Source organism: Rhinatrema bivittatum, chromosome 2 (genome assembly GCF_901001135.1).
Source record: "Rhinatrema bivittatum chromosome 2, aRhiBiv1.1, whole genome shotgun sequence".
Taxonomy (NCBI): Eukaryota; Metazoa; Chordata; class Amphibia; order Gymnophiona; family Rhinatrematidae; genus Rhinatrema; species Rhinatrema bivittatum.
This window is the reverse complement of record NC_042616.1, coordinates 433,160,541-433,185,854: the sequence shown is the minus strand read 5'-3', so window position 1 is coordinate 433,185,854 and position 25,314 is coordinate 433,160,541. Positions and strand designations below refer to the sequence as shown.

The following is a 25,314-nucleotide window of genomic DNA, read 5'->3' as shown; positions in this document are numbered from 1 at the left end:
CCAGGGGGTCCAACGGGGGTCCCGGACCTACCTCCTGCATTCCGGCCAGCCGATGCCAGTACTCAAAATGGCGCTGATAGCCTTTGCCCATACTATGTCACAGGGGCTACCGGTGCCATTGGTCAGGCCCTGTCACATGGTAGGAGCACAAGATGGCGCCAATGACCATGTGACAGGGGCTGACCAATGGCACCGGTAGCCCCTGTGACAAAGGCTATTGGCGCCATGATGAAACCGCACCGAGGGTGTGAGAGTGCAGGGGATGGTTCCCGGACTCTCCGCTGGACCACCAGGGAGTTTTGGTAAGACTTGGGGGGGTCAGGAGGGTGGGGGGTTGTAGTTAATTTTAATTTTAGCTGGGACACGAATAGAAATCGCCGTATTGACGCACTGGGGCACCATACGGCTGAATGCAACATATCTGCTTCCCGACGAATCCGAATCACGAATGCAACGTATGGCGTCCCTCTGCACATCCCTATCATTTAATTCAATGCCTAAAGAAGTGTGGGACTGCTGGTAAAGTCCTTGACTTGTTCAAATCATTTCTATCAAATCAGCAGCCACAGATTTGATGTAAACATGTTTTAAAATAATATTTTTATATTTTAAGTTTATAGATGTAAACTGGTATAGAAAATTATATAAACTAAACTAAACTTCATTCTGGCATGCTATGGAGACAGGGGCTCCGCAAGGATCAGCTCTCTTGGCAACACTTTTTAATATCTGTTTAGCCCTATTTCCAAATTATTAGCTGTCCTTGGGGCTACCTATCATCTTTATGCAGATGATATTCAGTTTTGTGTGTCAGTAACCTCATCGTTGTATCATTATGTTTAACAGTTAAAACATGGTTACATCATAATAGACTTGTTTTAAACATCAATAAGACTGAAATCATGATTCTTGAAAGTATACCATCTCAAGATCGACCATCTGATTTTGTATTTGAGGATTTTCAGATCCCCGTGTTATTTCAGGTGAAGAGCCTTGGAGTTATTGACTCCGGTCTTTTGTTGCAACTTATCTATGCTGTTATGAAAAGAAAAAGCATTTTCATACTCTGCTTATTTTATCTGTTAAAACCACTGCTTAGAAATGAGCAGTTTCGTATGGTAATACAAGCTCTATTATTTACTGGCATTGACTATAATTACCTATATCTTGGCGTACCCCGTTCAACTCTATGACTTTTGCAAATTGCTCAGAATGCTGCTGCACATGTATTGATAGGAGCTAGCATTAGACAGCATATCACACCAGTTATCCTTAAAACCCCTGACCACATAAAATTTGGGGGTTATGCGTGTTGCCGGCCCCTGCATGCGCCATGCGCATTTTCAAAAGGGCCTGGCCATGCGCGTAACCCCTGATATGTGCAGAAGTGCCAGGCCTGAAGAAAGGGATGGGCCAGGGGAGATATCTGGGCAGGGAAGGAGGGATGTGGGGGCGGGCTGGTACAGTACTATTAGACGCTTCCTGGGGAAGCACATACCAGCAGCCGGTAGGCACGCGGAGTTTACTTCTGCTCCAGAGGAGCAGTAAGTATAAAAACAAAAAAAAATCGGGGATAGGTAGGGTAGGTTTAGGGGTTGGGGAGGAGAGGAGAGGAGAAGAGAAGAGAAGAGAAGAGGGAGGAAGGTTAGAGTTAGGGTTAGGGAAGTTCCCTCCCAGTCCGCTCCTTAATTGTGGCAGACTAGGAGGGCTCTGGGAAAAAGAATGATCGTGTCACCATGCATAATTGAAAATTCCCCCCCCCCACATGTGCGAATGCTGCACATGTGCATGGATATCATATTTTACAACATGCGCGCAAAGAAAAATGAAACCTATCTGGTTCTCAAAGGAGGGGGCTGACAAAATAAAGGCCAAATGAACAGCGTTCAAGAAATATAAAAGATCCCAAAGGGAGAAGTACAAAGAAGAATATTTGATTGAACTGAGGGAGATGAATAAATTAATCAAGATGGCAAAAAGTCAAGCGGAAGAGAGGATTGCCAAGGAGATAAAGAATAGTGACAAAACATTTTTCAGATACATCAGCGAAAAGAGAAAAGTTCAAAGTGGTATAGTGAAATTGAAAGGTAGAAAGGATCAATGTGTGGAGAGTGATGAAGAAATGGCAGAAATATTAAATGAATACTTCAGTTCTGTGTTCACTAAAGAAGACCCTGGACAAGGACCATCTCTACTTAACAAGAAACTGGAGGGGAGTGGAGTAGATGAAAATCAATTTACAGTAGAAAATGTATGGGAAGAGCTGAAGAATCTGAAAGTGGAACTACAGGCTAACCGGTCTGTAGTGGTAACTACAGACCGGTTAGCCTCACTTTGGTGGTAGGAAAAGTAATGGAGACACTGTTGAAAGAGAGAATATTGAACTATCTACAGCCCAGAGAATTGCTGGACCAGAGACAGCATGGATTCACCAGGGGAAGATCCTGTCAGACAAATCTGATTGACTTTTTTGACTGGGTAACCAAGGAATTGGATCAAGGAAGAGTGCTCGATGTCATCTACTTGGATTTCAGCAAAGCTTTTGATACGGTTCCGCACAGGAGACTGGTGAATAAAATGAGAAGCTTAGGAGTGAGTGCCGAGGTGGTGGCCTGGATTGCAAACTGGTTGACGGACAGAAGACAATGTGTGATGGTAAATGGAACTCTCTCTGAATAGAGAGTGGTTTTAAGCGGTGTACCACAAGGATTAGTGTTGGGACCGGTCCTGTTCAATATCTTTGTGAGCAACATTGCGGACAGGATAGAAGGTAAGGTTTGTCTATTTGTGGATGACACTAAGATCTGCAACAGAGTGGATACGCCGGAAGGAGTGGAGAGAAAGAGATGGGATTTAAGGAAGCTGGAAGAGTGGTTGAAGATATGGCAGCTGAGATTCAATGCCAAGAAGTGCAAAGTCATGCACATGGGCAGTGGAAATCCGAATGAACTGTATTCGGGGGGGGGGGGAGAGGGCTGATGTGCACGGAGCAGGAGAGAGACCTTGGGGTGATAGTGTCTAATGATCTGAAGTCGGCGAAACAATGTGACAAGGTGATAACAAAAGCCAGAAGAATGCTGGGCTGCATAGAAAGAGGAATATCGAGTAAGAAAAGGGAATTGATTATCCCCTTGTTCAGGTCCTTGGTGAGGCCTCACCTGGAGTACTGTGTTCAGTTCTGGAGACCGTATCTACAAAGAGACAGAGACAAGATGGAGGCAGTACAGAGAAGGGTGACCAGAAAGGTGGAGGGTCTTCATCGAATGACTTATGAGGAGAGATTGAAGAATCTAAATATGTACACCCTGGAAGAAAGGAGGAGCAGGGGTGATATGATTCAAACTTTCAGATACTTGAAAGTTTTAATGATCCAAAGACAATGACAAACCTTTTCCATCACAAAAAAACCAGCAGAACCAGGGGTCACGAGCTGAAGCTCCAGGGAGGAAGACTCAGAACCAATGTCAGGAAGTATTTCTTCACGGAGAGGGTGGTGGATGCCTGGAATGCCCTTCCGGAGGAAGTGGTGAAGACCAGAACGGTGAAGGACTTCAAAGGGGCATGGGATAAACACTGTGGATCCATCAAATCTAGAGGACGTAAATGAAGAGGGGGTGGCTCACGGGAATGAAGGCTACTACCTGGAGATAATACCCTTATTCAATATACATACACATGGTTAATGCGACTCCAACATTGCTCTAAGCTTCAACGGTAAGTGGAAATGTGGGAAAAAAAAAAGGATTTGCATTCACAAAAAAGCAGGGTGTAGCTTGCTTGTTACGGCGGTTACTACCCCAAACCAAATAAGCCTGATACTTTACTTTCAATGCATATCTAGCATAGCTCTCTGCTTCAATGGCAGGGGAGAAAGTCTGATACTTCACTTTGAATGCATATCGGGGGTAATTTTCAAAGGAGTTACGTGCATAAATGTAACTACTATTGTAGCAATTTTCAAAAGCCATTTACTCACGTAAAGTGCACTTATGCGAATAAATCCTATGGACGATTCAATGACATATATTGTAGCAATTTTCAAAAGCCCACTTATTCTAAAGTGCATTTACACGTGTAAAACCCAGTTTTACGCATGTAAATGCTTTTTAAAATCAGACCCATCCAGCATAGCTCTCTGCTTCAACGGCAGGGGAGAAAGTCTGATACTTCACTTCAACACATATCCAGCATAGCTCTTTGCTTCAACGGCAGGGGAGAAAGTCTGTTACTTCACTTTCAACACATAGCCAGCATAGTTCTCTGCTTCAATGGCAGGGGAGAAAGTCTGTTACTTCACTTTCAAAGCATAGCCAGCATAGCTCCCTGCTTCAACGGCAGGGGAAATGTAGAAAAGAGGATCTATATATAGACAACAACCAACAAAGATTGAATTACATAGTCGAGTAAACAAAAGCATGGGTGTAGCTTGCTTATTGAGGCAGTTACTACCCCTAACTAAGCTACATATTCAATTAAATGCAGTTCCAACCCTGCTCTCTACATTAATGGTGGGGTGGAAGGTAAAATAGAACTAAAAGGTACTAAGAGCCAAGCGTAACAAGTAAGAGGAAAAAAAAAAGGGTGCATAGCTTGCTGGGCAGACTGGATGGGCCGTTTGGTCTTCTTCTGCCATCATTTCTATGTTTCTATGTTTCTATGATCTGGAAAGGAATACGAAGAGTGAGGTTATCAAATTTGCGGATGATACAAACTTATTCAGAGTAGTTAAATCACAAGCGGATTGTGATACATTACAGGAGGACCTTGCAAGTCTGGAAGATTTGGGCATCCAAATGGCAGATAAAATTTAATTTGGAGAAGTGCAAGGTGTTGCATATAGGGCAAAATAACCCATGCTGTATTAGGAGCTACCACCCAGGAAAAAGATCTAGGCAACATAGTGGATAAAATTGTCGGCTCAGTGTGCTGCAGCAGTCAAAAAAGCAAATAGAATGTTAAGAATTATTAGGAAAGGAATGGTTAATAAAACGGAAAATGTCATAATGCCTCAATATCGCTCCATGGTGAGACCGCACCTGGAATACTGTGTACAATTCTGGTTGCCGCATCTCAAAAAAGGTATAGTTGCATGGAGAAGGTACAGAGAAGGGCAACCAAAATGATAAAGGGGATGGAAAAGCTCCCCTATGAGGAAAGGCTGAAGAGGTTAGGGCTGTTCAGCTTGGAGAAGAGACGGCTGAGGGGGAATATGATAGAGGTCTTTAAGATCATGAGAGGTCTTGAATGAGTAGATATGAATCGGTTATTTATACTTTCGGATAATAGAAGGACTAGGGGGCATCCCATGACTAATCAGGGAAAATTCTTTTTCAACCCAACGCACAATAAAGGTCTGGAATTTGTTGCCAGAGGATGGTGGTTAGTGCAATTAGTGTAGCTGGGTTCAAAAAATGGTTGGATAAGTTCTTGGAGGAGAAGTCCATTAACAGCTATTAATCAAGTTTAGTTAGGGAATAGCCACTGCTATTAATTGCATCAGTAGCATGGGATCTTCTTAGTTTTGGGGTAACTGCCAGGTTCTTGTGGCCTGATTTGGCCTCTGTTGAAAACAGGATGCTGGGTTTGATGGACCCTTGGTCTGACTCAGCATGGCAATTTCTTATGTTCTTATCAGTGTGTCCAAGTGCTCGCGCCGGGAACCCATGCATCTTTTAAAATCAACCCCTTAGTACATTTATATGTATTCAATTTTACAATTAGACAAAGTAAAAAATTCAACCTTGTACAATATTTTGGGATCACAAAAAACTAAAGAAACTATAAAATTGATACAAAATATAAATACATATATTGATCCCTATTTTTCTCAAAACAACAATAAAAAAAAATTAGTAATTTTTTAAGGAGATATTACACAAGCAATTTAGGGAAAAAAGCATAGCATGGAAAGAACCACTAAATACGTTAAAGTCAGCATTTGACCTAACTGGGAGCTAAAAGATCTCTCATTGGCTTTTTAGAATCTAAGAAAGATTTCAGTTGCTCAGGTAGAAAGAAAGCATAGCTAGCATTCTTATATTTAATTATGCATTTACATGGATAGCGCAACTTAAAGAAACTTCCAGAACAAGAAACCCCCTCCTTCTTTCTTGAGTTATTTTAGCTATATCTGGAATTATACTTTCAGTTTGACCATAAAACAGAGTTTTAATTCCTAAAATATAATCTCATTACTCTATTGAGATCTTGCTCCATTGCAAAGGAAACAAAGTTGTGCATTTTATAGCCTCTAATCCTGAATTTTCCAATAAATTTGTCAAATTAAACATATCTGCTGAGGCCTAGATGGATTGAGCTTGTAAAGAACTAGAATGAGCCAACAAAGGCAAAAAATATACCTTATTGACAGAAGGAACTTGTTCAGATGTAATATGTAACACTTCCGAGAAATATTTCTTCAAAGTAATATATGGTGTTTATTTTAGGAAAGTTAACTGAATGCAATTTAAATGTCGATATTGATGTTCTAATAACTCAATCCATCTCGAAAGGGCAGTCCTGTGCTTCACCACAGAAGCATTAAAACTGTGAATATTCTTAACGTCAGTCTCCAAACTATGAATCTTGTTATGAGCTTCTAATAATGACTCCTCATGCCTCTTCACTCAGAGAATCTATTTTAGAAGTACAGATTTCAATATCAGTCCCAAAACTCACCAGGGAGTCTAGTGTTACCACCGCCAATTTAGTCAGCACTGAGAGTGACTCATCGGTGGAAACAAGTTCCTCAGTGTATGATGGAGAGAAAGGAATAGACCCTGATAAATCCACAGTGTCTCCAACAACAAATCCACAGTGTCTCCAACAACTAGCAAAGGAGATGATGGCTATGAATCGGAGTCACAGTCCCTTCAACTTCCACTGGAGATGAGCATCCTTGAAGTACTAGTACCAAGCCTTTGCAGGTCCCCTGCACTGCAATCACACTGAGGATGTCATCAGAATGTGACACGAATAACCCTCAGCGTGAACTACACTTTTCAGCCAATGATGGACACTGATCCAGGCTGCTGAAAGAAGTCTTGCCCTCTAGTGATTCAGGTGCTCCATCAACATGGATCACAACTGAGAGCACTTCCCCTTGAAAAGTGATTCCAGAGGTCTGGTAGGTGGAGATCTGCTGCTGACCCACAATGTGCATAGGATCAGGAGGAAAAACCCTCATCTTGCCCTTTCTTTTGGACAGCATTGCAAAGGAAAAAAAGATAGGAAGAGAAAAAGAGGGGTAGATTTTATAACATGCGCGAGCAGCGTATATATGTCTGCGCTACCCGGCATGCGCACATGTACATCGATTTTATAACTTGCGCATGCAGACGTGCACAAGTTATAAAATACGGGATCAGTGCACGCAAGGCGGTGCACAACTGTGCAGGGAGGAAAGAAAGAGAGAGAAGTTTTTTTTTTTTTTTTTACAGTAATCAACTATTGGCTGACTGGGAGATGGAAGGGCAGAGAAAGAGAGGAGAGGGCTTTTTTCATTTTTTTTTAATAAATAAGAGCATATGGGCCCGATTTTCTAACATGCGTGCGGGCGTAGATTTGTTCGTGCAACCCAGCACGAACAAATCTACGCCCGATTTTCTAACATCCGCGCGCAAGGGGGTGCACAATTGTGCAACTTGCGTGCGAGGAGCCGAGCAGCCTTCCTCCGAAATCGGAGCGGCCTCGGAGGGAACTTTCCTTCTGCCCTCCCTGCACCTTCCCCTATCTAACCCGCCCCCCAGCCCTAACTAAAAAAAAACCCTGACCTTTGTTGAAGAAGTTACGCCTGCCTCTGGGCAGGCGTAACTAGCGTGTGCTGGCTCTCAATCCCCTGGCCCGGTGGCTGTTCCGGAGGCCTTGGTCCCGCCCCTGGGCTGGCACCCCGCCCACGGCCCCACCCCTGAACACCCATTTTTTTAAGCCCAGGGACTTGCGCGTGTCCCGGGGCTTGCACGCGCTGCCGATCCTATGCAAGGTAGGCTCGGCACGCGCAGGGGGACGCAGGGTTAGGTTGAAAATCTACCCCTATATTTTTAGAAAATAATTTTTTTAAACTGGCTAATTACCTTTTTTTTTTTTTCTTGTTTCATTATTAAAATTTTTAAAGGTATCAATACAGGCCTGGCCAACCAGATGCTGGCTCAACGATCCAAATCCCACTCATCATCTCAGGACCGTAACAGAATAAGAACAACAACAACATTGACCCCAACAGTAACTGTAACCCCCATGCCCCCCACCCCCCCTCGCAGCGAGAAGAGACAATCCTTCAGCGATTGTTTAGTGTTGCATAGATACAGGCTCAGCCGAGTCCCGGTATTTGTAGGTTGTAGCCCTTAGGATTAGGTCCCTTTTTTCCGGAGAGAGTGACCACTTACCTTTTTAAAATGAGACAGACCAGCTTCAGGGCTGAATAATGAGGTTAAGGATGGGGTGGGGGAGAGAGTATTCCCCTATCACTACCACTCTTTCATTTTCTGGGGGATCCCTACTCTCCCCTCTCCCCCTGCAACCGCTCCACATAATTTAAGGACGGTAGCTAGCCAGTCTCTAGCATCCAAAACATTGTGAAACACTGGTATATGGGTATGGAGGTTTTAAGTTTTCACTTCATTTAGTTTTGTTTTGTTGGTGAGTTTTTTATATTCATCTTTGTTAGGGGAAAGGTCTTTATTGTTTGTTTGTTTGTTTTTTTTGTTTGTTTTGTTTCTGTTTTTCATTTTTGCTTTTGAACAAAAAATGTTTAAACAAACAAACAAGCGAAAAAAGCCCTGAGAGTAGTCTTATTCCCAACACTCTGGCCAAAGGTCCATTGGCAACATTTTGGAATATGGCAATGGCAGGGCAGGAGCAATTGGGGGATTGCTCCTGCCCCCTTTTCAAAGCATGGATGGCAGAAGAGGTGGGGAGTAGAAATCCATGGGATAGGAGAGTGAGGGAGTGGGGGATTGGGAAAGGGTCCAGGCTGGAGGGGCTTTTGTTTGTTTTGGAGCTGGAAAGATTCGAAAAGAAAATGTAAACAAATGAAATCCCATTCATGTTTCTTTTATTGCGTTTAATAATGAGGCAGGCTAATTTTAAAGCAAATGCACGCCTGTGCCCATACACGCATGTACCGACATTCAGCAAAGATATGCTGGGATTTTAAATTATGTTCTCACTTGCGTGCACATGTTTTAAAATGCACCAACCGCGCGTAAGGATGCTCCTAATTTTAAGAGGTTAACTCGAGCACAGCTAGCGGACGTCTTTCCTAGGGCTTTGCTGGCTTTTATGCGCGTCTGTAGGTGGATTTGAAAACGTGCTCGCATGAGGGGCAACTCAGTTTTCCAGTTAGTCCACCAGTTTGCCCAGTTAATATTGAAGTCTTCAAGACGCCTCTGGTTCTTCATCCTGCACACACACCCCAGTTGACCCAGACACCTCACCCTGCCCGGTCAGCCCTAAAAGTCGAGATCTACAGACTTGCTCCTCATCTGGAGCTGCAGTAAAGTTACGCAGCTAACAAGCCAGTGCGCGTCACGGTCTCTGGTTTTAAAATAAGTAGTTACGTGTGTCTAACTGTTGGCCCTGCCCTGGAAGGCCCAATCCCCACCCATGCCCTGCCCCCTTTCCACCCTCTTATCTTTGACACTCTTATCGGTTTATACGCACGTACTTCCTGGCTTTATAAAATCCACATTGCTCACGTCGGCCCACATACACGCATATGTGGTCATTTTTCCCCGAGCAACGCCTTTAAAATCTACCTCAAAGGAAGCAGAATAAGAGATTTTGTTGAAATTTCCTATTTCATTTGCAGTGAGAGCAAATCCCTATCTTAGTCAAAAGGAAGAATGTCTGAGTCTGGTTTTACTGTCACTTTTTGACTCCCTCATTAGAACATACAGAAATCTATCAACTCTGTTAATTTATTTACACTAAAAGAAATTCCTAAAATAAAGAAGTACTTTCTGAGAACCATCTAAGTCTCATCACCTTAAGAAGAGTGTTTATATTAATTAAATGACTAACTTCTCTGTGAACTGAGCACTTATTTTGGGAAATATGGCACGTCCATTCACTTTAATATATGCCTGTGGAGCTGATTACAATGGCAGATTCTATTTAAATGTGTGACAAGTTAAGACCCCACAATAGTAACATTGCATAGCGCTCAAATAAAGCTACTAATTAGCTCCCACTCTACTTTGTAATATTTTCAGGGGCCAAATTGTTACAAAATTTAATTCTGTTGTCCTCTGAGACTGCAAACAGGGCTGGCATAATGGTGCTGTCAATGGGGCTATTGATGTCAACGGGTGCCATTAACAATTCCACTTTACTGCCCACACGTGGTTCATTGCACCACAATATGACACCCCCCCCCCTCCCACTACCACTACTGTCATTTCCCATGGCACATTTAGACCCTCACATTCCCTACAGTCACTCACACCTATGGCTCACCATAGTCTGATTTATCCACTGCAGCAGAGCCAGCAGCCCTTGGTCATCGCATAGAAGCTCTGAAATTTGCTGCCAGAAGATGTGATTAGTGCAGTTAGTGTGGCTGGGTTTAAAAAAGGTTTGGATAAGTTCTTGGAGGAGAAGTCCATTACCTGCTATTAATCAAGTTGACTTACGGGCGAATTTTAAATCTCCTGCGCGCATATTAATACGGGGGTTACACGGGCGGCCAGGCCTTGTGCACACCGTGCACATTTTAGAAGTGGCCCAGCCGCATGCGTAACTCCTGTTATGCGCACAAGAGCCGGGCCTCAGCAAAGGCGTGGTCTGGGGGGCGGGGAGGGTTGGTCCATGGGGTGGGGTGGGGCGGGGCTGGAGGCAGCCAGTACAGCGGCCATTTGCCGCTGAAGGGATCGAGCGCCGGCAGGGTGCCAGCCCATGCAACTTGCTACTGCTTCTTTGGAGGAGCAAAAGGTAAAATTATAAAAACAGAGGTAGCTAGAGTAGGGATAGTGGGCGGGGGGAAGAGGGAAAGGGGAAGGGAGGTTAGGGTAGGGGGTAGGGAAATTCCCTCCCAGTCCGCTCCTTAATTGGAGCGGACTGGGAGAGAATTGGGGAAGGCTGTGATGTGTCGCCATAGGAAAATTTCAGTATTCCACCCCCTCTTGTGTTTGTCGCCCCAGATTTTATAACATGCGCGTGCCAGCACATGGACGCGTGCGCGTATGTTTAAAAATCTACCCCTTAGGGAATAGCCAATGCTACTACTGGCATCAGTAGTATGGGATCTTCTTAGTGTTTGGGTACTTGCCAGGTTCCTATGGCCTGGATTGGCCTCTGTTGGAAACAGGATGCTGGGCTTGATGGACCCTTGGTCTGACCCAGTATGGCAATTTCTTATATTCTTAGATTTTAAAACTGGATGCTGCTCCTGATATTGCTACACAGAACTGACACGGCTTCATCCTAGGCCTTATTTCCCTTTTACAAGCCTTCTACTTCTGGGTGTCCCACTCCAACAATATGGCTGATGGCCAGTGCCACCCATGAAGTTTGTTGTTTGTCTGTGCCGTGTCTATGGCCTTAAGTCTTTCTCCAGTTTGACCATAGACTTGAATCTAAAAATGATCTAAAAATAATCTTCAGGCTGACTTGGCCTCTTCTATGACTGAACCTGGCTTCTTAAAATTCCAGCACCCTCCTAAATTAAAAAACAATAACCCAGTTCTATGAGCCACTGCTCACACATCCTAAACTTTAGCTGCACTATAAATTACAAACACAAACACAATCTTTGCAAAGTAGCACTATAATTGTAATGTAAATGCGGAAAATTCAAACTGTTCTGAATTATAAACATTTCAAGAGCAATCACACAACATTTTTTATTGTCATAATCTTGAAACTGACATTATAAGTACGTTTCTGATATTCAATTCACATATGCAGTACCCATGCTAAAAAATAATACAGTATAAAGTGCAGTTGGCCTAGCGGTTAGAATAATGGAATGAAACAAAAGTCCCGGCTTCAAATCCTGCTTCTGTCAGTGACATCCTTGTGCCAACTTATCTCCCATTGGTTCAGGTACCCACTTAACAAGGATGAGCAGCTTGCAGCAGTGCAAGGGGAGGCAGTGCTTTTGAGTTGTGGAGCTAGGTGGAAGTGCAGAAGGCTTTTTCCTGTTTGGACTTTTGGGCCAGAGTCGCCATGTGGTATTGGCCCTGACAACAGTCACAGCTGAACAAAAGAGTTATACCTCTCCCAGGGAAAGAGTTACAAAGGCACCTCAGTCACTTCGGGCCCTGAAAGGAAATTCTTTCCCCACCCACCATCAAAGGATTCAGGACCTGGGGAAAGAGACTTTTGAGCGAGTTAGCCTGTGTGGTCCAGCCCCAAGAAAACTACAATTTTTGTTATGGCTCTTGTGGTTATATAGTAGCCACCTTAAACAGGGGATACAATACACATGGATTGTTTTAGTTTAAGTGGTAGTAAGATGAGTGAGGTCACAAAATCAACAAGCAAGCTTACAGCTTACTTAGGGCTGGATTTTAAAAGGTACGCACGGGCGTATATTTGTGTGCGCAACCCGAAGCGCACGAATGTACGCCTGGTTTATTAACATGCGCGCGCAACTGCGCACATCTTATAAAATCCAGGGTCAGCGCACGCAAGGGGGTGCATAATTGTCCAACATGCGCGCGCCGGGGCACAGCGGCAAATGGCTGCCTTGCCTGGAGGCTCTGGCCCCGCCTCTGCCCCACTCCAGACCGCCCCTTTTTCAAAGCCCCGGGACATACGCGTGTCCCGAGGCTTGCGCGCATCACCAAGCCTATGCAAAATAGGCTCGGCGCGCAGAGGAACGGGTTTTCGGGGTTATGCGCATAATATACACGCATAACCCTTTGAAAATCCACCCCTTAGAGAGCAATTGTTTACATGAATGTGGCAGGAGATTTTTTTTTACAGAAAGAAGTATATTAATTTTTTTATTTTATTTTTTGTGTTGATTATATTTTCCTTTTCTACTGCAGTGGCTAGAGCAAAGATGGACAAACTAGAACTGCAGGACATATCAATCACTGGCAGAGGTTTTTCAAGCCTGTGGTAGATCAGCTTCAGTTATGTGTCAGTTCACAGAAGCATCAGTCGGCCATTGGGGGAGCACAGATGACACTATCTGAAAGGGATGCCATAGAATGAAGACTTAAAGCATTGAGGGAGATAATTATTTCTGCAGAAAATGGTCAGGAAGGTAGTGGAGCTGGGCAAAATTACAAGTGAAGCAGTAGGTCAGTTTTCCTTACATGTGAAAAACTAATAGATTAAAAAAAAAAAGACCCTGTTCAGGAAAGATACCAAGGTTATGACCAAAAAAAATAAATGCAAGATCAGAATCAAAGAGATAGAGCATAAAGACATGGTGATGCTTTGATGTGGATCCTCTTACCTAATAAGTCAACTTCCGCAGTGCAGTGAAGAAACTTAGCTGTATGAAATTGAAGCAGACCCCGAAGTTGTCATGTTCAAGGCAAGAGCAGAGTGGAAAAAGGAGGAGATCACTGTAAAATATCAAAAGGTAGAATTAAGTATGACCTACGTAGAGATGAAGCTGGTGTTTATATAGCCAATGGGAAACAAATGCATTTATTCCTAATAGTTTATAATAGCAGTAATAAATAATCATCATAAAAATAAAATACCTGGTCAGTTTCTTTAAGGGTTACAAGTAACAACTATGAGTGAAATATGTAAATCCCACATCCAGAGAACTGCTAACTCAACAGTGCTACTCAGTATTCATGATCTATTCTTATTCCCTGCTTCTTGGAAGTTATGCATCAGGTCACCTCGGAGCAGTACTTTCCTGTAATAAGGGTTAGAGGTGACCGGTAATCAATCATGAAAACACTTTTTACATCCCAGTAAATGGTCTCCATGAGATTAGCTGTAAGACATGCCAAATGAATATCTTTTTTTTTTTTCAGAGATGCTAAAGTCAAAAAAGTGTTTATATAGAAACTGACATAGCAATTGGTTTTCTTGGTTTTGCTTCCCCTTTCTTGAGTTTGAAATCTACTAGAGGAGACAAAGTCCATGGTTGTGTTAGGCAGCAATGGCATTAGGGGTGTGCAAAGCCTCAAAGGCTAATTTTAAAAAGAGCGCTTGTGTGCCCACGTGGAGATAGACTGGCATTTTTTTAAATAACGCACAAACTTGGGCGCTTGAAGGTGAAGTTTAAAAGCCTGACATGCGTAAATGCCGCTTGCACGCACAAATGAAAAGTTTTCAAAAAGGGGCAGGGTGTGGGCATGGTCTGGGTAGGGCGTGGGTGTTCTGAGATTTTAACCCAAGATTTGCTCGTAAATACTTCTGCGCACTGGCGCGCACCGGGGTCCCCTGCCGCGTAAGTTTACTTCTGCTATGGAGGACGTGTAAGTTAGAAAACAAAAATATCTAGGCAAATCAGCAGGGTTTCAAAGATCGGGGCTAACAGGGAGGAAGAAAGGATATTAAAATATGGGGGTCTGGAAGTCCTATCCCTTCACTGGGCTAAATGGGAACAAATTGGTAAAATGGGCAATGGCATCGGCACGTGTGCCTTTCAAAATCCCCCCACTTACACGGTAAAGTAGCATTTGCATGCACAGGTGCACGCCCTCTTAAAATCGAATGCACATATATACGCAGCCAGGATATTTTATAACATAAGCGCATATACGCGTGTATGTTATAAAATAGCTGTGTCCCTGACGCACATGTGCGCCCATACGCCACTTTGAAAGTTACCGTCATATGATTTAAAATACGCCTGTATATCATACATAAGTATGCTCCTAATTCTAATCGGTTACTTGAGCTAATGTACTTCGTATATCTTCCATGGGACTTTGCTGGCTTTAACGTGCATATGTAAGCAGATTTGTAAAGATGCTCACATGAAGGTCATTCCCAGTATTTCTAATTAGTCCACCAGTTTGCCCAGTCAATCTTGAGGTCATCCAGACCCCTCTGGTTCTTCATCCTGCATGCCTCCCAGTTGACCAGGCCCCTTTACCCTATCAAGTAAGCCCTAAAATGTGATTTCTGCAGACTCATTCTTCATCAGGGGCAGCAGTAAATATATGTGGCTAACAAGCCGACACACGCTGCAACCTCTGGTTTTAAAATACTGAGTTACACATGTAACTGTTGACCCCGTCCTGGAGCACTCATGCCCTGCCCATGTCCCATTCGTTTTCCCGACACCTGTTTTTCATTCTGTACACTCATTTATGAATGTAATTAGAGGCTTTTAAAATCTGTGTTGCTCACGCATAGCCCACATATGCGTGTATATGGGCATTTTAGCATGATCACCTCTTTTAATATTGATCCCTCAGTGTTTATATTTTAGTGGGCTGTATTAGTTACTTCATTCTAGAAAATTATTTTCTTTGGAATTTGAATCATTTAAAAAAATATATATTTGAGTATTGTGGGAAGGATGAAGTTTTAAATTTGTACCTCTATGGAAAACACAAATTATTCCAAATGAATGCAATATATTCAGTCACCTCAGGGACAAAAATCTCATAGGGCTTGAAACATTCAGTTTCAGACCGCAAAAGAGGCTGAGGTGCATAGCTATCCTGGAGGGATGAATAAAAGAATTGCTATTTAAAGCATGAGCAGAGATTGCGAGGGAGGCTGAACAGCAGGAATTTGAGAGGTTGTATGTGTGCACCCAGTGCAAAAAGCTCCTGGCTCTCAAAGAACGAGTCTAATCTGTGGAGACCAGAGCGGCAGACCTAAAGGATCTAAGGCAGACAGAGGTATATAGAAGAGACCTTCAGGGACATAGTAAAGCAGTCCTAACTCCAGCCAAGCAGCTCTTGTGCTCCTTTGAAAAAGCAAGTCACATGGTAGGAGACCATCAGCCTGGTGTGTTTGAAGCTAGGACCTGCCCTCTAGGTGATGCTTTATCCTCTTGCACTGATGATGTATCTCCAGGGGTCCCTGACCAGGAGGGAAGGGTTAGGATGGCCATTGTAGTGGGTGATTTGATCATTAGGTTAGTAGATAGCCTGGTGGCTGGTGAGCATGAGGATTGCTTGGTTACTTCCCCTTCCTGGTGCAAAGATAGCATATCTGTGCAACCTAGATAAGATTTTACAGAGTGATGGGGAGGTCCTGGCTGTCATGGTTCCTGTGGGTATAAATGACATAAGAAGGTGCAATCAGGAGATTCTAAAGGCTAAGGGCCAGATTTTAAATCTTATGCGCGGGCGTATGCAACCCGGCGCGAACAAATCTACGCCCGATTTTATAACATGCACACGTTGCTGCGCGCATGTTATAAAATCCGGGCTCGGCACACGCAAGGGGGTGCACACATGTGTACCTTGCGCGCGCCGAGCCCGAGGGGAGCCCCGATGGCTTTCCTTGGTGGTGTTTTTTATTATTGTACTTGTCTGCTGGTAACCCCTTTGAAGAGAAAAAATGTTTCTGATTTTTGAAGATACCATTTGAATGAAATGTCATTACTTAATCCCAGGGCATTTATTTATTTATTTTATTTAATTTATTAGCTTTTATATATTGACATTTGAGGTTACATCATGCCGGTTTACAATATAACTGAAGGAGGAAATTACAAAGTATGTTCAAAGTACGAGTCTGCTAATCAAAGGAAAAGAAAAATGAAGGATTGTTGCTGTAGAGGTTCAGTGGGACGGTCACAGAGGGAAAGGGAAGAATTTGTATTTTTTCCCTATTCTTAGGTACCTTTATTTTTACTTTTTATTTTATTTTCCCTGAGAATTTTTCAGTGATTATTATAACCTATCAAATGGCAGAAAAACAGTGGAAAAATTATTCCTTTTTCACCCAATAATTTTCTCCTGCTTTTGTTGGATATAATAAAATCTGCTAAATTCTTGGGGGAAATAAAATAAAAACTGAAAATGAATGAGAGAATACAGTCCTTGTCTCTGGGCCAGGACCACAGCACCATCTGCTTAAGCATTTTTATGATGTTTGAACCCTTAGAGACTCATGTCAGGCTCTTAAACCCATCATCAGACTCTCTTTTATGTTATGCACCACAGCAGGGACTTGCATTAGTATGTCTTGGACAGAAAATGTATTACACCCATCTACTTTTAAGAAAATGTATTTTTCTCTGTTCAGAAAGCATTATTCAAGTGTTTAGAATATGGACTGTTAACAAAAATTATACTACAATAATTAAGCATTAGTAATGATACCTGTGTAATTTGCTATTCATATCTATAGTAAATAGAATTTAATTTAAGTACAGTATAATGGACAATAATTTGGTCACTAGTGATATATTTTGTTATAATTATAAATAACAACATTCATCTGTCAAGTAAGCAAATCATGCTTTTGTGAAGCAGAGGAAAATAAATAAACAATTTAGCAAATATAATGCTGCAAAGCAAATTAGTTTTCTCATTTCTATATTTTGTCTCAGAGACACCAGAGAATTTTAACAGAGAGATGATGCTGTGAAAGAGGAACTAAAGCAAATCACCGATGATGAAGTGTTTGAAAAGGGAGAGGAGACAGCGGCATGAAGTCTCTGATGAAATTTGGCTTAAAGCTTGGGGAAATTATTTTAATTCAGAAATCCTTAATTATTTTTTAGGGGTATATTCAGAGGTCAGTATATTTGCATTAAAGACCAGTCAACACATTTGTCTTTCACGAGGCATTCTGTTCCATTTGGCATTTCGCAGATAATACTACCTCTGCGATTATAATAAAACTCATTAACTGGGTGATTGAGAATTAGAAGAATATGACAAACTAACTCCATCCTGGCATGGAAAGAAGGGACACATACATTCTTTATTGATTAGCACATGGATACAGTACAAAAACAATCGACAGCTTGTCTTTTGCTGACATGAACCCCCATGAGATGGATTACATGCTAAAGTCATAAAATGAATATTGGACCCTTGATAGTAATAATCAAAATTCAATCAAAGGAACATCACATTCATTTGGGCTGAGAACTGAAGGACTATTTTGTCTGCATCATAGAAAGAGCTATATCAAAATGTAATTGTACTGAGATAGCTTTTTAATTAGATTGTTGTTATTATTAGCTGCTAATTTCAAAGTTCCTTCAAACACCAAGGATTTCCAGATACAGATCATTTGCAAAGGTGTCCCACAAGGAGCACCAGAGGATGGCATAAGTCATTTTCAATTACTTTATTGTATTTTTGCTTGCCTTATTTGGATATAATTATTTCCTACTAAACAGTTTTTCATTATTTAAACCAAACAGGACCAAGTCATGAATGTGGTCATTAAAGAATTAAGCTTGAGCTAATATAGCAGCTGGAGGTTCGCGAATTAGGTAGCATTTCCAAAAATCACAGTATCTGTGCATGCAAATCTGACACCTTTTGATTTAGTCTGGTTTCATGATTTATGTTAATGTAACTTGCGTTCACAAATAATTGAGCTATCAGGGGCATTGAATATTATAGCACTGCTGCTTTTTGGACTTTTCTGAAGCCTTCTCTCATCATAATCTTTAAAGTGTTGCTGGCAGTTATGCTACGATGCATTAACATTTCATTTGTGTTGTTGATATGCAAAGACAGAGCATATTTTATATATTTAATTGTTTGTTTTTTTTTCTGAAGCAGAGTGTGCATTCTCAGTTCCAGTCACGTCCAAGTCTAATCTTGTTTTTCATAGACTGATAATGCTGAACAAGAAGTCATCTAGCCCATCCCTCTTCCTCCACAGTCCACTTTACCTAAACCATCCCAAACAGATGTTTATTTAATCTGAACAATAAATATTTCACCATCTCGCCAGCTAACATTTTGAAGTGCTTAATTAACATTACAGTGAAAATGTTCTTCCTAGAGGTCCATATTCAGTAGGCTAGATAGGGGGACAAGTTGTCCAGCTAACGTTAGCTGCTCCCAGCGCTTCCAGTTCTGCTCTGACAGAGGTACGGCTGGAAGCATAAGCTCATGGGGCACAAGATCCCTTGGTCCCAGCGAAGAAGGAAAAGGTATTGGAGGGGGATGGGGGTGCAGGAGCCACACTTTTTCCTAGTGAGTGGATGGGAGGGGGGATGTAGACTGAGATGGGGGCCCGGCTTCCAAAACAGGGTAAATCTCTATGATTTAAAAAGGTTTCGGGGTGGTGGAGGGGGGATTAGAATGCAAGGTATGAATTGACACAAGGCCGATATTCAGCCGGATATCTCAGCACCTCCCCGGAATGCCCCTGAAATGCCCCTTTTTGTTATCCAGCTAAATCCTAGCGGAGAAACTAATTAGCTAGAATATAGCCTGGTAAGCCATTTAGATGGTTACCTATTACATTATCCATTTAAATGGCATTTGAATATGGACCTCTTAATGTTTAACCTATAATCACCTCTATTGCAATTTATGTTTTGTCTCATTCCCAATGGAAATTGGAAAAAAATTGTCATTCTCTTTATATCTGAATATTATCAAGCTGTATAGACAATCTTCTCTTTTATTGATTGTACAGACATCATTTATTCAGCAAACACTAGTAAGTTAAATTGTCTAGGCAATTTATAATTCATGTTGTACTACTCTAAACCTTCTCTAAAATCTCTCCATTTTTCTTGAAAAGTGGGGCCCAAAATTGAACACAGTACCGCGACAAAGATATCATACATTTTGAGGCTATTGTACTAAATTAAGGTTAATGAAGCATTAATATGTTAAACGTGTTAATATTTGTTTACCATATGTTAAAGCTGCATTAGTCTTAATACGTTTGTGCTAACCATGTTAATGCAAAATTAATGTGGACTAATGCAGTCAATAAGATATGTTGACATTGATAAAATATGCTGCATTCAAATTCATGCAAAGCCTCTCATCAATATTAAACTAGGTTAACAGTGGATCAACAAAGACATTCCTTCCTTTGCAGTGCAGGGGATGGAGGGTGTGGAAGGATTAGCCCAGACGGAGGGCCTTCATTTTCAAACCAGAGTGAGTATGTGGAGACATGTCAGTTCATATCAGGCCTGGTGTTACTAGTATGGCAATGCCAATGCATTATCAAAGGGGGTACGACATTACTGTTGCCTGCTGAAGAACCCTGGGTTTAATGCCTTATGTTCTAATATGGTGTTTTGAGGAGATAAGTTAGGAAATGGTTGAAACCTATCTTTTTTCATCTTAGTGAGGGGAGTTCAGGTTGTGTTATAGTGTCTGCTATTCGATGAGGAGGGTGGTAACTGACAATTATGGGTTTGTTTTTGCATTGCTTTTATTAAGTGCACTCACTGATTATGCGGCATACAAGTGTTTTAAATACATAATGCACATGTTAATTGCTAGTTTTAATGCAGCTTTAGTACATTGGCCTTACAGTGGACAATTTACCTTGCTTGCCTTACATGAGATTCTCCTCTTAATATATCTGTTTATGATGCTATCATTTTCCTCACAACAGTACTGTGTTGTTGTCTCATGATAAGATGACAGTCTACTCTAACTCACAGATATTTTTCTGCAGTGTTAATGCATGGTCAGATATGCCCCATGTTGCTTTTAAATATTTCACTTTTCTATCCAAACAGGTGAATTTTAAAAGCCCTGCATGCACCAAAACCAGGAGATATGCATACAAGTCAGGCCAGCGCACACAGATAGGATTTTATAAGCCACTTATGTATGCTCGTATCTTCTACTGCATGCACAAATAAAATGTTTAAAAGCGGGGTGGCGTGGGTATGGTCTGGGCGGGCCATAGGCATTCGGGAATTTACACATGAAATGTGCGCGAAACTACATACACTCACTGGCGCACGCTGGGGTCCCCCTCCGTGTAACTTTACTTCTGCTATAGATGACATGTAAGTGTTAAAACAAAAAAAAAATCTAAGCAAGTCAGTGGAGTTTTAAGGGACAGGGCTAACAAGAGAAGTGAGGCTAGTAAACGAAGGGGGTTTGGAAGTCCTGTCTCTTAAAAGGGCAAACTGGGAATGAACTGGGAAAAGCAGCAATGGTGATGCCCATCCCTTGTAAAATTTCCCCACTTACGTGGTAGACGTGGGATTTGCACACACATGCGTGCATCCATTTAAAATTGAGCGCACATGTATGGTATCCGGGCTATATTATAACATGCGCACATATACAAGTGCGTGTTATACAATGACCTTATCCCTGATTGCAGGCTTGTGAACACGCACACGTGCGCCCAGGCGCCTGTTTAAAAGTTGCTGTCCCAGTTTAGTGAACTGCATTTGTCTGTTAAATGTCATTCTTTTAATTTCTGACCATTTTCTCTAGTGTGACAAACTAATTTTGCATTATAATCCTATTCTCCAAGACGATATCAACTAGATCAACTAGGCAATCATTTCCGGTTTCGTTTTCGTAGAACCGCGGGAAATTTTGTTTCCCACAGATCTGACCGGTTTTTTTTTTTCGGCTGTCCCGTTCCAAAAAAAAACACAAAACACCCCGATCCTTCAGATTTAATTATTTACAATCCCCCACCCTCTCGACCCCCCTAAAACTTGCCTAAAGTCCCTGGTGGCCTAGCTGGGGTCCCGGGAGCAATCTCCTGCTCTCAGGCCGTCGGCTGCCAGTAAACATATTGGCACTGGTGGCCCTTTGCCCTTACCTTGTGACAGGGGCTATCGGTGCAATTGGCTGGCCCCTGTCACATGATAGGAGCAATGGATGGTCGGCGCCATCTTAAAAAATCATATTTTTTAGGTTGTAAATGACCATAAATGACAATCAAAAGTGTTACTAACATCAATATATTTCACTAACCTGTGCAGCTATGACCAGCCCATTGCTGGGGGGGGGGGGGGGGGGGGAGGGCAATGGCTGCACACATGTACACAGCAAACCACAAATGATCACAGCTTAACTTGTAATAAACAGCAATACAATAAAAACCTAAGTATCCAAGCCTTAGCAAAGATTTATCTAGCAAAATATGTACATGTGGCAGGCAGTGTATCCCCCCTGACCATAGGCCTGCCACCTGTCTGTCCACATGGCTCTCCTTATGGGTGTTACCAGTCACCTCACTACACACAAGTAAGGTGACTGCCCAGGGTCATCTGGTCTGCTGCTGTACCGGGGCTGCCTGACCCTGACGGCAGGCAATCCTGCCCCAAACTGCCAGGTCCAGCCCTCCAGTTTTAAATTGCCCAAATGGCAGCTTGGTTGCATCCCAAGCCCACCTAGCTGGGATCCTTCCCCAAGTCCTGCCTGCTAGCTTGGGTCCTCCCATGGGCCATCCCACTGATGACAACTCAACTCTCCCCAACACGGGGCATGGTAGTTCGAGCCATCGACACTGATGATGCTATTGAGGGTGCCGTTGCCTTGATGGCATCTGGCCACACTGCGACATGTTGCCCCACTCACTGCTGGAATCAGGATGAGTGAATGACACTCCCCCTCCCCGCTCCATGAACATAGCGTCATGTTATTGGTGGTATACGTGCAGCCATCCAGCACCTTTCTGTCTTCTTATTCACTCATATCTATCAGTCCCATTTCTCTGTCACAGAGAAAATAGTTTTAATTTAGCAAGTTTTTTCTTTACAAATCCATGCTGCTTGTTTCTTAGTACCATTTTGTCAAATAATTGCTTAAGAATTGATTAATAATTTACTCCAGTATTTTTCCAAATCCCCAGCAACACTGGGCTAGGAAAGCCTGAACTTGTAAGATTTCAGATGCTATACAAGCTCATTTCTAGTTAATAAATGGATATGGAACCACCAAGGAAGTCCATATCCTGTGCGAGGTAAAAAGCATTGGTAAACTTCCATAGTATTCTGCCAAAAAAAGGTCACAGAACTGTGTGGCTATTCGGATATAAACTCTCAACATCCAGAAATGGGGAAAAACAGAATAGATAAAGAAATCAAATCTTTCCAAATATTGAAGACTTTCTAAGTATAACCTCAGTGCATAACTATAATACTATATACTATATAACAATATACTATAAACATTTTATTTCATTGTTTGTAACAAGTTATGATAATAAACAGTGCTCCTTTCTAATTACTGGGGAAACGTTAGTTAGACTAAGACTAGAATGACTGTTACTCTAGGAATATACTCTAAATAAGACCTTTTGCTTCCTACCCTAGAGAACTGAACAAACAGCAGTCATAGATGAAGTAAACAATAGGGATGCACATTCATTTTCAACGAATGTGCAATCCGCAATGCAATCCGCAATCCACAACGCATAAGTCCCTGTTCATTTGATTTGTGGGTTTGCAATCCTCCAAGAATAAAACATATCATATTAGTTTCATTCTTTTGGTTTGCAGTGATTACTTAGCGGCTGTTTGAAATAGGAGAAGGCCATGTGGGAGTATCCATAGCAAAAACCAGCCATTTCCTGTGAGTCAAAAGTGACCTCACAGCCCTTTCACAGAGTGGGTCAGACAGGTTGGCAAGGAGACAAGAATGCAACCTATCATAGCTAAGCATTTTTCTAATGCAGCCAATCGCCACTCTCACTCAGTGCTCTGTGACGCTGTTCCTGATGACGCTGTACTATTTATACCTTAAGCACACACTGTGCCATGCACTTTCTTTTAGAGTTTTGCCTGCAAAGGTCGTTTGCCTGCAAAGGTCGTTGCTTTTGAGCTCTTTCCGAGAGTCTCAAATCTGTATTCAATTACTAGCTACTTTGATAGAATTTTCCATTGAAAAAGATATTTGTTCGAATTTTGCTGCTGTACCAGCCAGGCTTTATTTGACTGCACTTTTTTTTTTATTGAACTCAGACTGTCTCTCTGTCTCTCCCACTGAGACAAGCTGCCAGCATTGGCATTTTGCTGCTGATCTTACCCCCTGGGGTAAGTTGGTGCAGGCACAGGCAGGGTGAGGGTGGTGTGAGTGGGAGATAGTGTGAGTTGGTATTTTCAAACAAGAAGCAGCATCACTAGGAATTGTGCTTGCTCAGGCTTCCAGTCAAGTCTTTTCTCTGCAGTTTCATTTTTTTGTGCACACAGAACAGTCTCAGTTGTAGTGTACATCAAGGCACTGTGTGTAGATTTCCAGACTCACATATATTGGTACAGTAGTGTTCTTTTAATTCAAATCCCCAGTAGGCCTCTTTTGGAGTTAAAATGTTGTTGTGTGCACATACAGCAGACTCAGTTGTAGTGTACATCAAGGCACTGCACTGTGCATCTGTGTGTAGTTTTCCAGTAAAAAAAAAATAATTCACCAATAAAGAAATAATTCTTTTAAATGAAATCCCTAGTAGGCAGTGACATTAAATCCATGATGTCAGAGAAAGTTAGATGAGTGATTGGGACTGGCAGAAGAGGCACTTCAAAAGGCAGTGCCAGGCCCCCATTAAAGTTAAAAAGGGAGCTGTTCCAATCTAAAATCTCTGGAGGGGCAGGCCGTTCTCTCCGGAAAAAAATTAAATTTAAAGATGATGCACTGCCACCACCTGTTTCTGACCCTGTAGTTTTGGAGGTGAGGGAAGGGGAGGTTGAGTCATGCAAGACAAAAGGGCAAGACCCAAAAGCAGCAGTTCGACAGCAGACTCTACTTAGCGCTGAAAATGTAGTGCAGGCACTGTTTGCTTCTGATTACGATGAAGAATCATCTTGTGTGGGATTCTCATCATCAGAAATGGAAGAAGTAATAGCTGAAGAAGGTTTAGAAGGATTAGTTAGTTCTGCCTTAGCCTCCACTTCAGTGCTGCAGGAGAGAGATGAAACCGATGATGAGGAGGAGGAAGAGCAGGCACAGAGTGTGACTGATGCCCATGGCATTGCTTCTCAGGGTGCACCCACTACTTCAACTCCAGTGCCAGCATCCACCCTGAAGGCTATAGAGAAGGGATCAAGAAAGTAATCTGTGATCTGGAGCCACTTTAAGGTGACAGAGGACCCACATTTTGCTCAGTGTAATTACTGTGCTGGGGCTATTAGCAGAGGCAAGCAAATGTGACATCTAACTAATTTTGGCATGATGCATTATAATCAGAAGCAACACCCAACAGTACTGCCATCTGGGGATGATGGCAGTACCAGTCAGGGGACCCATTTTTCCAGGCAGCATAAAGTGGTTGAAAAGGAGCAGAGTCACCCCATGCCCTCAGCCCCTTCTAGCAGTCAGGTGGCAGGCCAGCAGCCCCCTGCCATGTGTCAGAAGCAAAAACCCACCATGGAGGAAATGGGGTGGTGTTCGGTAATGCTATCCTGGGGAAGGAGGCAGGCAGCCTCAAAAGTTTTAACCAGGAGCATTGGGGAAATGATTGCCCTTGATGACCAGCCCTTGCAGGTAGTGGAGAATGTGGGTTTCAAGCATTTGCTGA

The 25,314-nt window shown here is 42.4% G+C and overlaps 1 protein-coding gene across 2 annotated transcripts in view; it reads right to left on the bottom strand.

Moving 5' to 3' along the window:
* Positions 1–25,314, bottom strand: part of CDH12 (cadherin 12) — a 2,479,035-nt gene that overhangs the window by 2,074,543 nt on the left and 379,178 nt on the right. For both annotated transcript variants that reach the window (XM_029590315.1, XM_029590316.1), the window contains exon 2: positions 13,409–13,520. The gene's annotated coding sequence lies outside the window, so the exon portion shown is untranslated. The remainder of the gene's footprint in view (positions 1–13,408; positions 13,521–25,314) is intronic.